Below are 18,849 nucleotides of genomic sequence, written 5' to 3'. Positions count from 1 at the left end.
ATGATATACGAATTAAATTCCAGCAAGCATCATTCTATGTTACGAGAGGAATCTTGTTAGAAGTGTAAATAATTCATCAATGACTTACCAAGATCTTGTCATATAACCTTTGCTTCTTATCTGGGTCCATTTTAGCCCAATTCCTATCAAATAATTTCATTCATTACAGAGCTTAGAGATGAGTTTTACGCATAAAGAACACTATAAATAACAAAATAGAGTAATTAAACATAGACATACTTAGTATTTAGGGGACAAAACTCCTTTACCCACTTGCTACAATCACATAAAAATTCATCTGCCTTTTCACCAATCACACGTCGAACCTCATCCATGAAACTGACTGTTACTTTTTCTTCTGAATTTCTTGGCCTTTTAGTGTAATATTTCATTCCCCTAGTAGGCCCACGCCTCTTACGATCAGGAAATTTTTGTCGAAGCTCATCTTGATCAAGTCTTCGTTGCTCACGGTAAGTAAGCTTTGGTGGTTCATCATCAGGTTGAGTTTGTTCCGATGATGTCGGGACAATTGCCATTTTCCTATAAATAAAAATAAGTTAGCGATAGCTAATAACAATCTCAAATAATTTCTGAATTTATGCCTGTCACGTGTCAATATTCAGTTGAGAGGTTATAAATGCCCTACACTAGTAGTATACCTTGAGCATAGTAGTATCTCCAATTGGCATTTGACAAGGCATCTATGCTAATTAAACCAGAATAACAAGAAGAGTGAAACCTACAGGCCTGAACTCAGCTTGTTGACAAGGAACTTCTCTGCCCATTATTATTTGAATGAGCAGAATACACTGGTTCAAGGTTCACTCCACCTTGGTTTCAGATTGCAGCTGAGAGCTGCTTATGGTGCAAAGGTCTCTCATACTCACTCCCTCTTCTCTCTTCCTCCTAAATTGTAATTCAAAGTTTGAAATTACTCCTTCCCATGAGATGGTACTTCTGTTAAAAATATAGTTTGAGATATTCATAACAACATTAAGAAACTCTACGAAGCTATATGTCTATTATGCTAATTATTTGAGATTGTTTTGTAACTGGTATTGCAATTTTTTCTAGGATGGCATGTCTATGCAGAAATGTAAAATGTCTCCATTGGAGAGCCTTAGAAGGACTCGTTTATCCAATATGTGATTCTTCAGTTTATAATGGCGACTGTACATATCATAGAATAACAAATTTTGTTTTCTTGCTTCTTAATTTGTTTGTAGCAGAATCTTTTTTTTTATCACTTTATTCCTTATTGTGGAGGGTTTGGGGGATGGGTGGTGGGGTTAGAGGAGGATAAAAATTGCTTTAGGGAATCAGATTCTAACTTGTTCCATACAACTATACAAGTTTAATTATCTGTTCAAGAACATATGATTATGGTGCACCGTGCACACCACTTTGTTAAGAGATTCATAAATTGATTTTGGAGTCACTGCAGACACTGCACCAAATTGAGAATATTTCAATGAATGAATGCAAGAGGGTACTTAAGCTCAAGAAGACACAAAAACGAGCAGAAAAATGGCACCCGCATTTAAACTTCTTTATGAAAAAAGAACACACATAAGAAAGAAAGAAAGAAATAAAACACACCTGCACAGGATCCGATGTCTACAAGGGAGCAGCATAATGCTAATTTCTCTCTCAAAGCAGACTCGACAAAGAACTTTTTCCTGAATGAATCACAGAACTATGAAGTCAATCGTGTGAAACCAATGAAATTCAACAAATGCTAATTTGTTATGACATCATCCAAGGTCCCGCTTAACTATATGCACTATCCTGTGACTGTATCCCGTGAAGTTTATGAATGTAGAAATGCAGCATGGTCAATATTTGCACGGTACATTTGCCAATATGACATTTATGAATGTAGAATGCAGCAGGTCAATATTGCATACAACATATCAGAACAGGAGCATAAAAGGAAGAAAAACAGACCAGCAGAGCTGCAAAATGCATCTGAAAGAAAAAGAGGATGGAAAAGTGCATGTATATAGTTGTTCAAACCGAAACACTTCAGACATCAGCAGACAAGCATCAGGTATCGGAATGAACATGAGCCATTCCTGATTCCAAAATCAATAGTTTATATGCCAAGTAATTATAGATCATAGTTTCCACTTTCCAGTCCTCATGGTCAGGTGGTCTTAGAGAATCTGAATACTTCCACAGGTACATTTTTAAGTCAATGTAAAAGGTCTTAACCACTCGAGATTTGACTTAATAAGGTGTGAAAAATTTCCATAATATCCCCAAAGTAGCCAAATTTGAAGGCATTTATACACTTTAAAACAAATCCAAGGCCTGAGTCACTAGATCTGATGAGATGCATCACAGGGTCACAAAAGACCATTTGAAAGTATATCCATGAGTTGGAACAAACAAATGTTGGGGAATGGAGGCATTTATTAAAGCTGTTTTCGGATTTCGACAACAAATATATGACCGGTTGTAGGAGGTCTTTCAATCAATGTACAGGATCAACACTCGATAATTATGCAACACTTGAAATGCGATACACTGCGTAAGTTTTGGTACCACATAATCTCCACCAGACCACATCTATATATGAATCTTGAACAATACTTGGATTATTCGTTTGGTCAATACTAATTCCTCTATCATCACAAATCCATTGATTCCTTCCACCGGAGCTCTATATCCAAACAAATAACAGTTAGTTTTCATAGACTGGGACAGGGCAGCGGGGATTCAGCTAATGACTGACAGAGGAAACGAGACCGACCTGTTTGACAGGTTTCATAGGATCTGCCAAAAAAAAAAAACAAGGAACAAAAACATATGTTTGTACTAGCATTTTTAAATCAGAGTAATAGGTTGCGAAAATATGCATCAAGCCAACAGATTAAAAAAAAGACGGACATGGAGGAAACACATACCAAAAGTTCTCTCATCCACATGTACATTTTTAAGTCAATGTAAAACAAAACCAGCAGAGTTGTAAAGTGCATCTGAAAGGAAAAGAGGATGGAACATAAACGCAAGTCCTTATATGTTAAGGAATTCATAGCTGAATTTGAGAACTTAGCTACATTAAGCAATTTGCAAGAAGGTTAGAGGCTTAGAGCTCAAAATTGCACATTTTAATTATGGTTTGAATACTGAACGGAAAAGGTGGAGGGGTGGAGCTGCTGCCATACTGTTTTCTGATGAGGTATGCTAGATGGTTCTGAGGACAGAAAAGCTGCACAAAACCAAGAAGAGTCAAGCCGTACAACAGGACTTTTGACAACAAGTATGAAAGTTCCTCAAGGTAGGGCAAGCTGATGATTAAATACCATCTATGATTAAATACTAGTAACAACAAATTATACTTTTCTTCCGGGACATCTAAACGATCAGCTTCTGCTGAATCAACCAAGGACTCAAAGAATGTTCTGTTTCAGTATGAGTCTTCTAAAGAGATTCAGGTACAGAATGATAGCAAAGCAACAACCACTCTCGAAACTGAGACAGACTTCTCAAGAGATGCCAGGGCAATTCGAGAGAGAGCTCTCAAGAAAGCAGAGGAAGCCTTAAAGGGTAAGGGTAAGAGTAAGACATCTGGTGATGGAAAGGTCTTTCTCACTCTTCTATCTGAAACAAACATGCCTCTAATGAAGAGTAGTGTTTAGGACTTGAAACAAACACACCTCTAATGAAGAGTAGTGTTTAGGATAGAATGAATCATAATCTAAAAGACTCCTCTTTAAGCTTATGATTCGGTTTCAATTAAGAAGTGAATCTCCACTCTCTTCTCTAATCAAAGGTTTTTAACTAACAAAACTAGTGAATCACTCTCTAATCTTGTTAATTGGATTGAAATACTTGTAGTTTTACCTCCCAAGTAGTTCGTGCAATAGTTAGAACATAAAACACTCGGTTTTAAGTCTTTAAACACAACGGTTTGTAAGCTTGTTTTTCAACTCAATAATCTGATTTTCATTGATGCTTTGAGCTGCTTATATGTAGTACATAACTAAAACAACTTTACAATCACAAACTAAGCTAATACACACTAGATAGATTAAACAAAGCAAAAGAAAGCTAAAGCTTCTCTAAGGGGCTGCCGTAGCCTCTCCTAGCTGCTCTCCCATGTGTAGCTTGCTTTAGAGGTCCAATAAGGTGGTTTCCTTCAAGTGAAGACTTCTCCCTTCAAGGAAACTCATCATTTGCTGCAGCTCATCTACTTGGACATCCAACTTGGCACAAATACATCCTAAGCTAAGTAAAGGAAAACCGAAATACATGTTAAGTGTTTACAAAAACTGATTTTAGGAGCTAAGTGATTAACTATTACAATTAGTGTAAGTAAAGCATGATTAGAACTAAACTAACACTAATTAAACAAAAACAACTTAAGCACACACCTCCCTAACTCCCTAAGGTAGCTACGTGCTTCATCACTTAGTTTCCATTCCTTGATTACTTAGCATGATCAAACTAGCACTAATCTTTAATCCATGTAGCTCTCCTTTGTTGTAAGTAAGATTAGTGCTTAGTAATACCTCTTGGTGTGCATTTGATTTCACATCATCCTCCCCTTCTTCAAAAGGAATTGTCCTCAATTCTAGCACATCTTCATCTTCTAAGTATGGAGATAAGTCACCTACATTGAATGTTGCTGCCACGCCATAATCTCCGGGAAGGTCTATCTTGTATGCATTGTCTCCATAACGTTCAAGAACTTTGAAAGGTCCTTCAGCTCTAGGCATGAGTTTATGCTTCCTTTTGCTTGGAAATCTTCCTTCCTTAGATGAATCCACACTAGATCTCCGTTCAAACACCTTAGACTTTCGGCCCTTGTTTGCTTTCCTCTTATACATCTCATTAGCCTTCTCTATGTTGGTGCGTACCTCCTTGTGAACCTTCACCATAGCTTCAGCTTGTTGCCTAGCATCTCCATGAACATAAGAGTCTTTAGGTAAGGAAATAAGATCAATAGGCACATAAGGATTTACCCCATATACAACTTCGAATGGTGAGTGTTTAGTTGCAAAAGTGGGAGTCCTATTGTATGCAAATTCAGCATGGCATAGCTTCACGTCCCAATCCTTTCCTGTCTTGCTTACTAAGCCCCTTAATAAGGTGCCTAGAGTTCGATTTGTCACCTCCGTCTGACCATCAGTTTGAGGGTGGTGTGAAGTACTAAATAGCAACTTAGTACCCATCATCCTCCATAGGGATCTCCAAAAGTGACTCAAAAACTTACTATCTCTATCTGAGACAATAGTTCTTGGTACTCCATGCAAACGTACAATTTCCCTGAAATACAAACATGAAACATTAATAGCATCTTCTGTTTTATGGCAAGGCACAAAGTGTGCCATTTTTGAGAATCTATCCACCACCACCATGATGGAATCTTTCCCTCTTTGTGTTCTAGGAAGTGCTACAATGAAATCCATGCTAACATCTTCCCATGGTCTCTCTGGCACAGGTAAAGGAGTGTATAACCCCTTATGGAATGTACTCTTTGCCCTTTGACAAACACCACAACGAGCCAAAACAGCATGTACTTCTTTGATCATATGAGGCCATGAAAAGTGCTCTTGTAATAGCTCCATAGTCTTGCTTACACCAAAATGACCAGCCAAACCACCTCCATGAGCTTCTCTAATCAACAAGTCACGAACAGGACACTTAGGAACACATAGCTTGTTCCCTTTGAATAAGAACCCCTCCATTTGATGATAATGGTCTTTTGGACCATCTTTGGTAGCCACGAACAGGTCACGCATCTCCTCATCAAGAACATAGAACTCTTTGATCAATTCAACCCAAGTACCTTGGAATCCACCATAGTAAGCAATACATGTCTCCTTGATAGTGCATCTGCTACAATGTTAGCTTTTCCAGCTTATACTTAGCAACAAAATTGAATGATTGTAAGAATTCTACCCATTTAGCATGACGAGCACTAAGCTTATGTTGTCCATGAATATATTTCAAAGATTCATGATCAGAATGAAGAACAAAAGCTTGTGGTCTTAAATAATGACTCCAATGATTAAGAGCTCTAACCATAGCATAAAACTCTTTATCATAGGTAGAATAGTTCAATTTGGCTTGATTAAGCTTCTCACTAAAATAAGCAATAGGCTTCCACATTGAATCAAAACAGCTCCAATACCTGTTCCACTTGCATCACACTCAACTTCAAAAGGTTTAGTAAAATCAGGTAAAGCTAGAATGGGCGTATTACACATCTTTTCTTTTACAAGTTCAAACGCCTTTTGAGCTGCATCACTCCATTCAAATCTTCCATGTTTAGTGCATTCAGTTATAGGAGCTAATAAAGTACTGAAATTATTTATAAATCTCCTATAAAATGAAGCTAAACCATGAAAAGATCTCACCTCAGTGATGGTCTTAGGAACCGGCCAAGAAGAGATAGCCTCCACTTTGGATGGATCTACCTTCACACCTTCATCTGAAATAATGAAACCAAGGAAGCCAATCTCCCTTTGCATGAATGTACACTTCTCAATCTTGCCATAGAGCTTTTGCTCCCTTAGAACCTCGAACAATTGTTGCAAATGATTCAAATGAGCATCATGGTTAGAACTATAAACAAGAATTCATCCAAGTAAACAACCACGAACTTTCCCAAAAATGGCCTAAGTACTTCATTCATCAATCTCATGAAAGTACTAGGGGCATTTGTGAGACCAAATGGCATAACCAGCCACTCATACAAACCATACTTTGTCTTGAAAGCCGTCTTCCACTCATCTCCTTCTCTCATGCATATTTGATGATATCCACTCCTCAAATCAATCTTTGAAAACACTTGGAGCCACTCAACTCATCTAACATGTCATCTAATCTAGGGATGGGAAATCTGTATTTTATGGTTATGTTGTTCACTGCACGACTATCAATACACATCCTCCAAGTTCCATCCTTCTTGGCACAAGCAACGCCGGAACAGCACAAGGACTCTTACTCTCCCTCACGTAGCCTCTCTCCATCAACTCACTGATTTGGCTTTGTAGTTCCTCACTTTCTTTGGGATTGCATCTATAGGAAGGTTTATTTGGGATTGGTGCTCCGGGAATGAGATCAATTTGATGCTCAATTCCACGTTTAGGGGGTAGGCCAGTGGTAGTTCACTAGGAAACACATCCTTAAACTCCTCAACAACTCCCTCAATTTCGGATCTTCACCTCCATTCCTTCATTCACCTCCTTAGCAACCAGCACATACACACATGATTAGCCTCCAACTCCCTCTCAAATTTTTTCTCCCTAAAAACACACTTCCACACATTAGGTTTTCTTTTGGTTTAGGCTTTGTGTTTCGGATTTTAGAAGGGGGTAATGGTAGTAGGGTTTTGATTTTTCCATCCTTATTCACCTTATACACATTAGTAGCACCATCATGTATAACTTTTCGATCAAATTGCCAAGGTCTACCAAGTAACACATGACAAGCAGTCATAGGAATTACATCACATAGAATTTCATCTTGATAATTTCCTATAGAAAACGTGAGCAAGACTCTTTCTTTCACCCTTACTTCATTATCATCATCTAGCCATTTTAGCTTATAAGGATGTGGATGTTTAATAGTAGTAGTTCTAATTTCTTTACAAGTTCAGTTGAAGCAACATTAGTACAACTACCTCCATCTATAATCAAAGTGCATAGCTTTTTATTCACTAAGCATTTAGAATGAAAAATGGTTTCTCTTTGTTCCTCATTTTCAGCCACAACATTAGAATACAAAGACCTTCTAAGAACCAAAGTTTCACCCTCCATTTCTGGATTACATACATCCTCCTCTTCACTTTCGGTTTTATCATGTTCCATCTCTAAAAGAGATTCTTTTTCCAATTCATCTATCTCCTCTATGTCTCTTATGGTCATGACTCTTTTAGTAGGACAAGCAGATTGATAGTGACCATAGCCTTGACACTTAAAACATTTCACTTTTAAAGATTTATCATCTACAACCTTCTCTTTATCTTTCTTAGTGAAATCGGTTTTTTTGTTCTTATCAAAGTTACTAGTACTAGGATTAGCTTTGAAAGTACTAAATGGCTTTGAATAAGACTTACTTGCAGCTGGTTTCTTCTTTTGGCCATCAATTTTAAGAGCCACCTTGCAAGCTTCATCGAAAGTAAGGTATGGATACACCTCCACTTTCTCTCGTACATCTTCATTTAGGCCTCCTAGGAATCGACCTAGCTTTTGCTCCTCCATTTCTTCTATTTCACAAACAATGGAAAGCTTCTCAAACTCCTTGATGTACTCCTCCATGGACATGGCGCCTTGCTTGAGTGTGGACCACCTAACATACTGATTTTGTTTGTAGTTAGTTGGCACAAAACGCTTCCTTAATTGCTTCTTCAATTTCTCCCATGTAGCAATCTTGGATTTGTCCTCCTTTATCCTTTGTCTCTTCACGCCATCTAACCAAATTGATGCATATTTGGTTAACTTCAAAACAGCAACCTTATACTTCCTCTCATGTGGAGTATCCTTGTAATCAAAGAAACGTTCTAAAGATCGTTCCCATTCAAGGTATGTTTCCGGATCACTAGCTCCATCAAACTCCGGGACTTCTATCTTCAATCCTCTATCATCAGCCTTAGAACTCCTTTCCTCCTCATTGTTTTTCTTCTTGAACACTTCTATGGTTAATTGAGTCATCATCTCTTGCAATGCATTGTTTTGCCTAGCTAAAGCATCTAGTATGGCATCTCTTCTAACATCATTGTTCAATTCGTCTCCCATTTCAGAACTAAGCTCTTGATACCACTTGAAACAAACACGCCTCTAATGAAGAGTAGTGTTTAGGACTTGAAACAAACACACCTCTAATAAAGAGTAGTGTTTAGGATAGAATGAATCATAATCTAAAAGACTCCTCTTTAAGCTTATGATTCGGTTTCAATTAAAGAAGTGAATCTCCACTCTCTTCTCTAATCAAAGGTTTTTAACTAACAAAACTAGTGAATCACTCTCTAATCTTGTTAATTGGATTGAAATACTTGTAGTTTTACCTCCCAAGTAGTTCGTGCAATAGTTAGAACATAAAACACTCGGTTTTAAGTCTTTAAACACAACGGTTTGTAAGCTTGTTTTTCAACTCAATAATCTGATTTTCATTGATGCTTTGAGCTGCTTATATGTAGTACATAACTAAAACAACTTGTTACAATCATAAACTAAGCTAATACACACTAGATAGATTAAACAAAGCAAAAGAAAGCTAAAGCTTCTCTAAGGGGCTGCCGTAGCCTCTCCTAGCTGCTCTCCCATGTGTAGCTTGCTTTAGAGGTCCAATAAGGTGGTTTCCTTCAAGTGAAGACTTCTCCCTTCAAGGAAACTCATCATTTGCTGCAGCTCATCTACTTGGACATCCAACTTGGCACAAATACATCCTAGGCTAAGTAAAGGAAAACCGAAATACATGTTAAGTGTTACAAAAACTGATTTAGGAGCTAAGTGATTAACTATTACAATTAGTGTAAGTAAAGCATGATTAGAACTAAACTAACACTAATTAAACAAAAACACCTTAAGCACACACCTCCCTAACTCCATAAGGTAGCTACGTGCTTCATCGCTTAGTTTCCACTCCTTGATTACTTAGCATGATCAAACTAGCACTAATCTTTAATCCATGTAGCTCTCCTTTGTTGTAAGTAAGATTAGTGCTTAGTAATACCTCTTGGTGTGCATTTGATTTCACATCACTATCCCAGTGAAAGATCAAGTACGTTATCTACTATACTAGATACATGTAACCAGTAAAAACACTGAAAGAACTAGGGACTTGTCATTGTATCAAACTATCTTTACCTAACCGAGAGGTAGTAATGAACAGTGAAGGAAAATTGTAGAAAACAACATACTATGAAGACGCATACCTACAAACATTTATCTAGGACATTTCGTAGTATATAACTATAGACAAACTCAAAATTGTCACCTGAATTTATTCTCTTATACCAATAATGTAAAAAAAATTCGCTATTATCAAAATAGTAAATTGGTAATAATAAAGTACACTTAAAGGTTACATTAAAAATTTAAAAGTAAAGGTTAAAACATAATTTTTAGAGTGTATCTCAATACAATATACCATTACTCAATTGCTAGTAGATGAATTAGTAGAACTATCACTTTGAGACCCCTCGTCTTCAAAAGAATTGTAAAAATCATGCAAGATAGGTTCATCTTCCGTGTCCGAAAAATCATCCTCACTTTTTTCGATCTCTTCATCATCTTCATCCTCCTCATGTTCATTATCCACTTCATTCAACAAATCTTCTTCGACATGAGCCTCAACCAAGGTATATTCAACATCATTTCTCACTATTGGAATATCCTCATCTTGAACATCTTCGTAGTTGGTTACAGAATGTGACACATGTTCCCATAATGATTCAATTTCTTCGGTTTCTTCGTCATTAGGGAAATCAAAGAAGTTCCTTGGATTTGCCTTAATAACAAATCTCCATTGTGGTTCATTATGACATGGTACATAGAAGACTTGCTCAATTTGAGAGGCTAATGCAAATGACTCATTGGTTTTTAACCTCTGAGTTACATTAATAAGCACTGCTCCTAAATTACCCTTTTTAATCCCTTTTCCTTCGTCGAACACATTAAACCACTTACACTTAAACAGAACGATATTGGGACTAGTTCGGTTCTTAAGAGCATCATACTCTAGCACAATAACCTTCTCTAAAACCCCATAGAAATCCTTTTGCCCACTTTCCTCGTCCCCTTTCACAACTACGCCACTATTTTGTGTTTTTCGATTTCTTTGCCGCTTTTTGGTGTGAAATCTAAACCCATTAATGACGTATCCATCAAAAGTGACAACACCTTTCATCGTCCTCGTGCTAAACACAACAATTCTTCAGTAACTCTGGATCCCTTCTTTCCATAGATTTGTAATCTACATATCATTATTAGTTAACCACGGAAACAAAATAAAGATACAGAAAATAAAACTAATGTGTTCACTTACTCTATCTTCAAACACTTGCAAAGGTCAATCCTTTGAGAAATTGGTGCATGCTCATATTCACTAGACATAAGAATGTAAGCAACTAATTAGTTCTATTAATGGAAAAAAAAATCATTATGCATGACAAATATCACACTTACGTCAAGAAAGGTTTTGCTTCATCACAATTAAACATGACGTAAAGTTGAGCTTCTCGTCTCTCCTTAGTAGTCATTTCTGTTAGACTTGCCTTCCCTAAAGGCTTGCCTATTTTAGAGAAGATAGACAAGTTACAGGATTGAGGATGGTTAATGTCATCATTTCGATCTGGACGATTGTGTAACGTCTCAATCTTAGACATATATCTCGAGCAAAATGTCAGACATTCCATTTCAATGTACCCGTTAGCAATTGAAGCTTCTGGTGAGCTTTGTTCCGCACGAATGATTTGAACGTTCGCATTGCCCTAAAAGAGATATATTAGTAAAACACACTACATGTATACAATCCTATGATAACCATAACTACTAACAACTGACCTTTCAAAGCGATACATCCAACGATAATGTACAGGACCTGCCATTCTAGCTTCAGTAGCCAAGTGAATCGGGAGATGTATCATTACATCAAAGAAGGCAGGAATGAATACGCGTCCAGCTTACATAAGGTGATTGCTATATTCATTTCCATCTTCTCTAGTTCTGCTACCTTTAAGGTTTTAGAACACAGTTGCTTGAAAAAAAGACTGAGCTCTTGTAAAGGCGTTAGAACATTTTCATCTAAAACACCTTGGAAGGCAGGTGTTAGTAAGTCTTGCATGAAAACGTGAAAATCATGAGTTTTCATTCCCATTACCTTCCCATCGTGCAAGGAGACACACCTTGAAATGTTGATGAATAAGCGTCTGGAAAAGCTAATTTGGATAGAAATGTGACTATTTTTCTCCTTTCACTCAAAGTCAAGTTGTAAGGTGCTGGTGGGACTTGCCATTTATCATTCCCAAGTGACTTTGGACGTAGCTTATCATGCATTTTCATGTCTATTAAGTCTAGTCGGGCATTTAAAGAGTCCTTATTCTTTCCCGGTAAATCAAGCATTGTGCCTAATATACTTTCACACACATTCTTTTCCACATGCATCACATCCAAGTTGTGTCGAACCAAGAGATGTCTCCAATAAGGTAATTGGAAAAAGACACTACGTTTTTTCCATTGATGCAATATATCTTTCACCTCTCTTGCGTTTTCCCTTAGAAGCTTTTCCAAACTCCATATTTGAGTATCCATTTAATTGCTCCAAAACATCAAACCCCATTAGAGGAACTGGAGGAGGACCCCTTTGTACCTTACCACCAAAGGAGCTCCTATTAAGCCCCCATTTGTGATCGATTGGTAGCCACCTTCGATGTTCTGTATAGCAATATTTGTGTCCACGCTTCAAATAATGAGATTTTGTGTCTATATGACAATTAGGGCATGCAAGGGCCCTTTGGTACTCCAACCAGACAAATTAGCATAAGCTGGAAAGTCATTAATGGTCCATAACAACACCGCTCGCATATTAAAAGTCTCTTTCGCATAGGCATCAAACGTTTTTACCCCAAACTCCCACAGTTCATTAAGTTCATCTACTAGAGGTTGCAAAAATACATCTATATCATCTCCTGGAGATTTAGGGCCAGGAATTAATAAAGATAATATCTTATTATCACTCTTCATACACATCCAAGGGGGTAGATTGTACGGCACCAACATCACTGGCCAAATACTATATCTACTACTCATGTTAGCTCCAGGATTAAACCCATCACTAGCTAAACCCAATCGTACATTACGTGCATCTTTAGCAAAGTCTGGAAATGTTTTGTCCAAAGACTTCCATGCTTCTGAATCTGCAGGGTGTCTCATTATCCCATCATCCTTCTTATCATCTTTATGCCATCGCATATGTCTTGCTAACTTGGAAGATATAAACATCCTTTGTAGTCGTGGAATTAAGGGGAAATGACGCAAGATCAGTTGAGGAACTCGAGTTGTCTTTTGGACATCCTCGCCATCTGAATACTCATCACCACCTTGCACGACTTTCTCCTTCCATCTAGGAGCTACACATTTAGGACATTTTTCTTCATTAAATTCTTTCGAAACAAAATACAATGGTTAACACAAGCATCAATCTTTACATAATCTAACCCTAGTGCTTTTGTGTATTTTTTTGCTTCATAAGCATTTGCAGGAAAATTCTTGTCATAGTTAAAAGCCCTATGTAAGGTCTTCAATAACATTGAAAAAGATTTATCACTCCATTTATTGCTAACTTTATTGTGTAGCAATGAGATAATAAACTCTAATCTTTTGAATGTGGTACACCCGGATACAACTCGGCCTCCATGTCTTCTACTAATGTCATTAACTCCTTAGGATATTCAGATTGTCTGACTTTCTATTGTTTCCATTATCATGGGACAGAAGAAGTAGTTGAATTCCATGCATTTGTTGCTTCAAAATTAATGGAGCCACGTCAAAGGCATTTCTATTTCATTTTCCTCGTTGTCTGAAACACCTCTGTTTCGCCTTCAAGCTCAACTGATTCCCCGTGACTCACCCATGGATTGTAACCATTATCGATACCATGTACTAGTAAGTGAATTTGCATTGCTTTTCGATTTTGGGCAAAAAGCAATCTACATTTCACACAGGGACATTTCAGTATTGTTTCATCACTTTTTTCTTTGAAAGCAAACTCTAGAAACTCATCGACCCCTGCTTTATACTCCGCTTTTCGCCTATCCTTTATCCCACTATGATTCATCCAACTTCGATTGGTATTCATTCTTTCAATCAAGTAAGAAAAAATCCTTAAGAAAGAAAAACAAAAGATATCTCTCATTTAGTTAGAAAAAAAATTATCTCCAAACTTACTAGCTTAGGTAATTGAATGCAAAAAAAAATAGTTTTGGCACTATCGAGCAATAGTGTAAATTTAAAAGATTAGTTTTAGCAGTAGGGGGTGGTGGCAGCAAGGGGGGGTGTCTGCAGAGGGGTAGTGCAGCAGGGGGGTGTTTGCAGGGAGTGGTTGCAGGGGGTGGTTGCAGCAAGGAGGGGTCGCAAGGGGGTGGTCGCAGTAGGGGGAGTCTCTGTAGGGGGTAGTGGTAGTAGGGAGAGTGTCTGGAGGTGGGTAGTGGCAGTAGGAAGAGTGTCTGGAGGTGGGTGGTGGCAGCAAGGGGGGTGTCTACAGAGGGGTAGTGCAGACAACTAAATTAAAAAAAAATCACAACAAGAACAACGACATCTATGAAGGATGAGCACTTTAAAAAGTAAACATTCAATTCAAAAAGAAATAATTTTCTCGGTGTATCTTCATCTAGCTATTGCAGAATTTGAGATAATAATCATCCTTATTTATCTTCCTTTGCTTACAGGGCCTACATGTCAACGCTATTTCATTAAAAATCTAGCTATCAAACTAGTTAATTCGCATTACTTCTCAGTTCTCACATAGCATCATCCATACAAGTATTGTTACATTCACTGTCTGGTATCTTCTCTAAACCAAATCTGATCTAATATATGTAAGAAGCAGCAGCAATAAAGCATGATATAATTAATACTTTTTGAATTGATCAGATGATTCTCTTCAATATATATAGCCATAAATTCTGACCAACAATAAAAGTAGAATTTCAACTTGTTAGTGGTAAAGAGAAAGAGAAGAAAGACAATGTCGAGGGATGGAAAGAGAAAAAAGAGTATTGTGATAGAAATAAAGTTTGATTTGAACTTAAATTTGGACAATAACACTTAAAAAGAAAATCTTCATCAACCCAATAACAAGTATGAAATTCATTACGGGACCTAAGGAGTATAATCTAATAAAATAGTTCACTTTCAAAAGCACAAGATCTTGTCTAAGGCAGAAAAGTTGCCTTTATGGGCTTCACAAGGTTGTGTAATGCACTAGCCCTCAAACACTCTAATAGTCTACAGAAATAGTAATGGTCAAGCACTAAATCCTAGCACCCAAAAAAATGATATCAACGAGTCTACATACTATAATATCCCCCTTTTTAACTATTGTGAACAGCCATCCCTGTACATGATTATTAATAAAATTCAAAATTGGTAACAATACAGTAAATCAAACAGCAAATTTGAAACAGGAAAATACAAAGAATGATGATGAAGAAGAGAGAAAGAAAAAGAAAGTAGAAGACCTAGAAATTTCGAAATTCATAACAATAATTCAAGGTAAAGAACTGTTTTGCTTGACAAGAAAAGAGGATAAAACAATAAAAGATACCAACCTTGCTGTCGAAATCGCCGCTAGCCTCACCGTTGATCTCCGGCAGCCACCCACATCACCACCTGCGAAATTTATAAAGGTTAGGCAACCATAAACCGAAATTTCGATCATAATTACAGAATTCATCAAAGAAGATGCTGAGAAACGTGAGATATGTCGATTTGATTCAATGAAAAAATTAATTGGCCATCACAATTGGAGTCGTCACCTGAGAGACGTCCAATATCTCGTCGGAAATCACAAATCACCGGAAAAAACCGAAGAAGATGGCACCCTGAACCACCGTGAAACCGAAGAGAGTGTGAGTTGAGAGTTGAGAGTTGTGAGCAGTTGAAGTCTCTGGGTGAGGGGAAGGAACGTGTTTTTGTGGGAAAATTTTTGGAGCGAGTTTAATTTTTTTAGCGTTTTACTATTTGGTTTGGGCAACGAATTTTTAATTCGGACTGGCCCTTCACTAAACAAGCGCAACGTAATATGTAATTTTGTCGCCTTATTAAGGTAGTGGGCAACGCAATTTTAGTTCGTCGCCCTAATATGTATTTGGGCAACAAAAAACATTTTTGTCGCACAATAGTGTTCCCTAGGGCAACAAATTCAACTCGTCGCTCTTGTTGTCAACTATGGGCCACGATATTCAGTTTTGTTGCCCTTGAGTTTCAAATTCGTCGCCCAAAACCTATTTTCTTGTAGTGCTTCTATGCTTAGTATTATTAGTTTCCTCATCTAAACTAAAATCGTGGGGGTATTTATAGGACTCCTAACAGGACTAGGAGTGTTATTGCGTTGATTCCCATGCTGCCTTGTTGTAGCATACACATCAATTCGTTCATGCGTGTAGTGAGGTCTTTTATTTGTCGATCCCTATGCATGTTTGGGCTTGTTCAAAGGTAAGTCCTCTAGGAACTCGACCCTCCATGTCTCCTTGTTCATCCCCCATAGCAAAATCCACACACAACTTGGATTAAGGCTTGAAACGTGCGCACCAAGCAACGGATGAACTAGGTGTATGATTCGATTCTTGAACGTTTTTAATGATCTTGGATGAATTTTTTTCACCACTCGATAGCTAGGAACAATGAACTTCGATGAAATTTTGTGAAAAATCAAGAATCTTGAAAAAAAAGATTTGATCTTGAAGGTTTCTTTAAGATCATACTTCACCTTAGAGGAACAAAAACCGGAAAAAAAATTGAATCTTGCGTGGATGAATGTGCTTGAATTATTGTGATGGATGTAACTAAAGCTCTTGATACTAGATGATGTATTTAATCTATATAGATTAAATAGAATTGCGGAAGAAAGTGTATTATATAGTAATATGTTCGAACAAGATCAAGAAACAAGATAGTTCTTAGAAGTTCAATGATAAAGGCAAAGCCACCCCAATGAACAAACTAAGAATTTTGATGCGTAAAGGCAAAGTCACCAGCAATCAAGATTGTTTGTGCTTGCACACTTAAGTTTTTATTTTTTTTTATTTTTTTATAAAACTCACAAAAATTTTATTCATTCACTACACCAAATATTCGAACAACCTAGGCTATTTATAAGCTAGAAAACGCAAACCCTAACACTAATAGGCTTAGGACAAGTCCCTAAGTCCTAGACTCCTAACACTTTTGAATCATGTAAAATCCATCGTGTTAAGAACGTTGGCAAAACCATGACTGCTAATATAGATAAAACTAGAAAGCAATAAAGATAGTTTGAGTCCTAACAGAACTAGAACTCTCATAAGCATGCCATGCACACGCCTACTCCATGCTACCTAAGTTGGTTAGCACATGTGTAACAGTCCGGATTTCCCCGACCAGCTTACAAAGGATTAGTCACAGCGAAAGAGACTCTAGTCGAGATAACCTGGACTATTACCATCGCACTCACCGAACTACATCGGAGAGTGTGGAACTTAATTCCCAACTCTATTCAAATAAATTAACTATTACTACTACGCCCTAATTCTCATACTCTATTCTCATAAATTTCTACAGAAAATCCGAAGCACACTCTCTAAAGCGAGAAATAATTTAAACCTGTTTGCAATTTCAATTTATAAAATATTTCCGAATCCCAAAGCTCATCAACCTCAACCCTTTCGCGGAGCAACAACCAACAGAGAATCAGGAGCACTAACGACTCTTAAATATAACGAATTAAAACAAAAAGATTGATAACTAACTATTACAAGTAGAGGTGGGCATGGGCCGGGCCGGCACGAGGGCCAGCCCGACACGGCACGATTTGAGCTCGGCCCAACACGAGCCCGCTATGAGCACGACATGGCACGCCGGCACGAGTGCTGGGCTGTGGGCCACGCATGAACAACATTCTAAAAGTTTGGCACGAACCCGGCACGAGCACGACGGGCCGGCCCGCAAGTTGGCACGCTTATTTTGGTCAAAATTTCATAATATTTAAAATTTGTATAAAGCAAGATGGCACGGCACGGCACGTGGACCTGGTCGTGCATGGGCCTTAGATTTTACAACTTGGTACGAGCCCGGCACGACACGACACGTTGTGGCGCGAGGCACACGGGCTTGGCACGTGGGCCGTCCCGGCACAACCCGTGCCCACCTCTAATTACAAGTTAAGCGACCTCACTCTGGTATCACGTATAACATTACAATTATTCTTCCAAAACACAACTGCTTCAACTCCAAAAAGATTACTCACAGCTTCAACCCGAAACATTTAGGATACTGCCACTCACAAAGTGACAGGCCACAGAAATGACAAAATAACATACACACATCAGCAAAGCTGAGTACTAAACCCTTAAATAAGATTAACTCATGCTTTGGTGACTTTTACTTGAAAACAACTCAACAGTCAACATAGTCACAGTGTCATAACATGCATCACATCATCTCATGTTGACAACATACTTGTTATGTCTTTATCTTATTGATCCTTTTCTACTACCCCCTCATTCACATAATAGCAAACCCAACAACGTGAATTCAAGCAATATTGTAATAGATACATATCTCATATAAAAACTAATTAGTTAACCTCTCAACATATCACGATCCCTTATAAGGAATCTGGGTTTACCAACTTTGATATAAGCAATATACTTTACTTCCTTTAATTGATTTTTTATCAGAATCCAAACCTATGCTTCCATACTCTATCAATCATTCCTTTATGCTGTCCTACACAAACCCTTACCAGGCAATAAATAACATATTAACTTTCATCATAACGTTTTCTTATCGGGTAACTAGATACAATTCCTTATCGGGAATCCAACATCAATACAACTTACCATGATATGTTTCCTTATTAGAAACCAATATCAATATTCATATTCAAATACTAAATAAACATTCATAACAGACCTGATATGATTCCTTATCGGGAATCGAATATCGAAATAACTTACCACCATATGATTCCTTATCGGGAATCCAATATCGATATAACTTCCATAATTCGAGATAACTTTCTTTTAATTAGGGGAAAAGAGAACGCGCCGGAGGAGACAAAGCTTACACTCCGATAGTGGGGGTTGTCACCCAACCATTCGCTTTACTTTTGGCCAATAACCGCGAGTAGTCCGGA

The 18,849-nt window shown here is 37.6% G+C and overlaps 1 pseudogene; it reads right to left on the bottom strand.

The window, feature by feature from the left end:
• Nucleotides 1-4,412: 4,412 nt before the first annotated feature.
• Nucleotides 4,413-8,750, bottom strand: LOC130590802 (uncharacterized; annotated as a pseudogene).
• Between the last annotated feature and the right edge of the window lie 10,099 nt (nt 8,751-18,849).

This window comes from Beta vulgaris, chromosome 3, assembly GCF_026745355.1.
Source record: "Beta vulgaris subsp. vulgaris cultivar EL10 chromosome 3, EL10.2, whole genome shotgun sequence".
Taxonomy (NCBI): domain Eukaryota; kingdom Viridiplantae; phylum Streptophyta; class Magnoliopsida; order Caryophyllales; family Amaranthaceae; genus Beta; species Beta vulgaris.
This window is presented reverse-complemented; position numbering and strand designations above follow the sequence as displayed.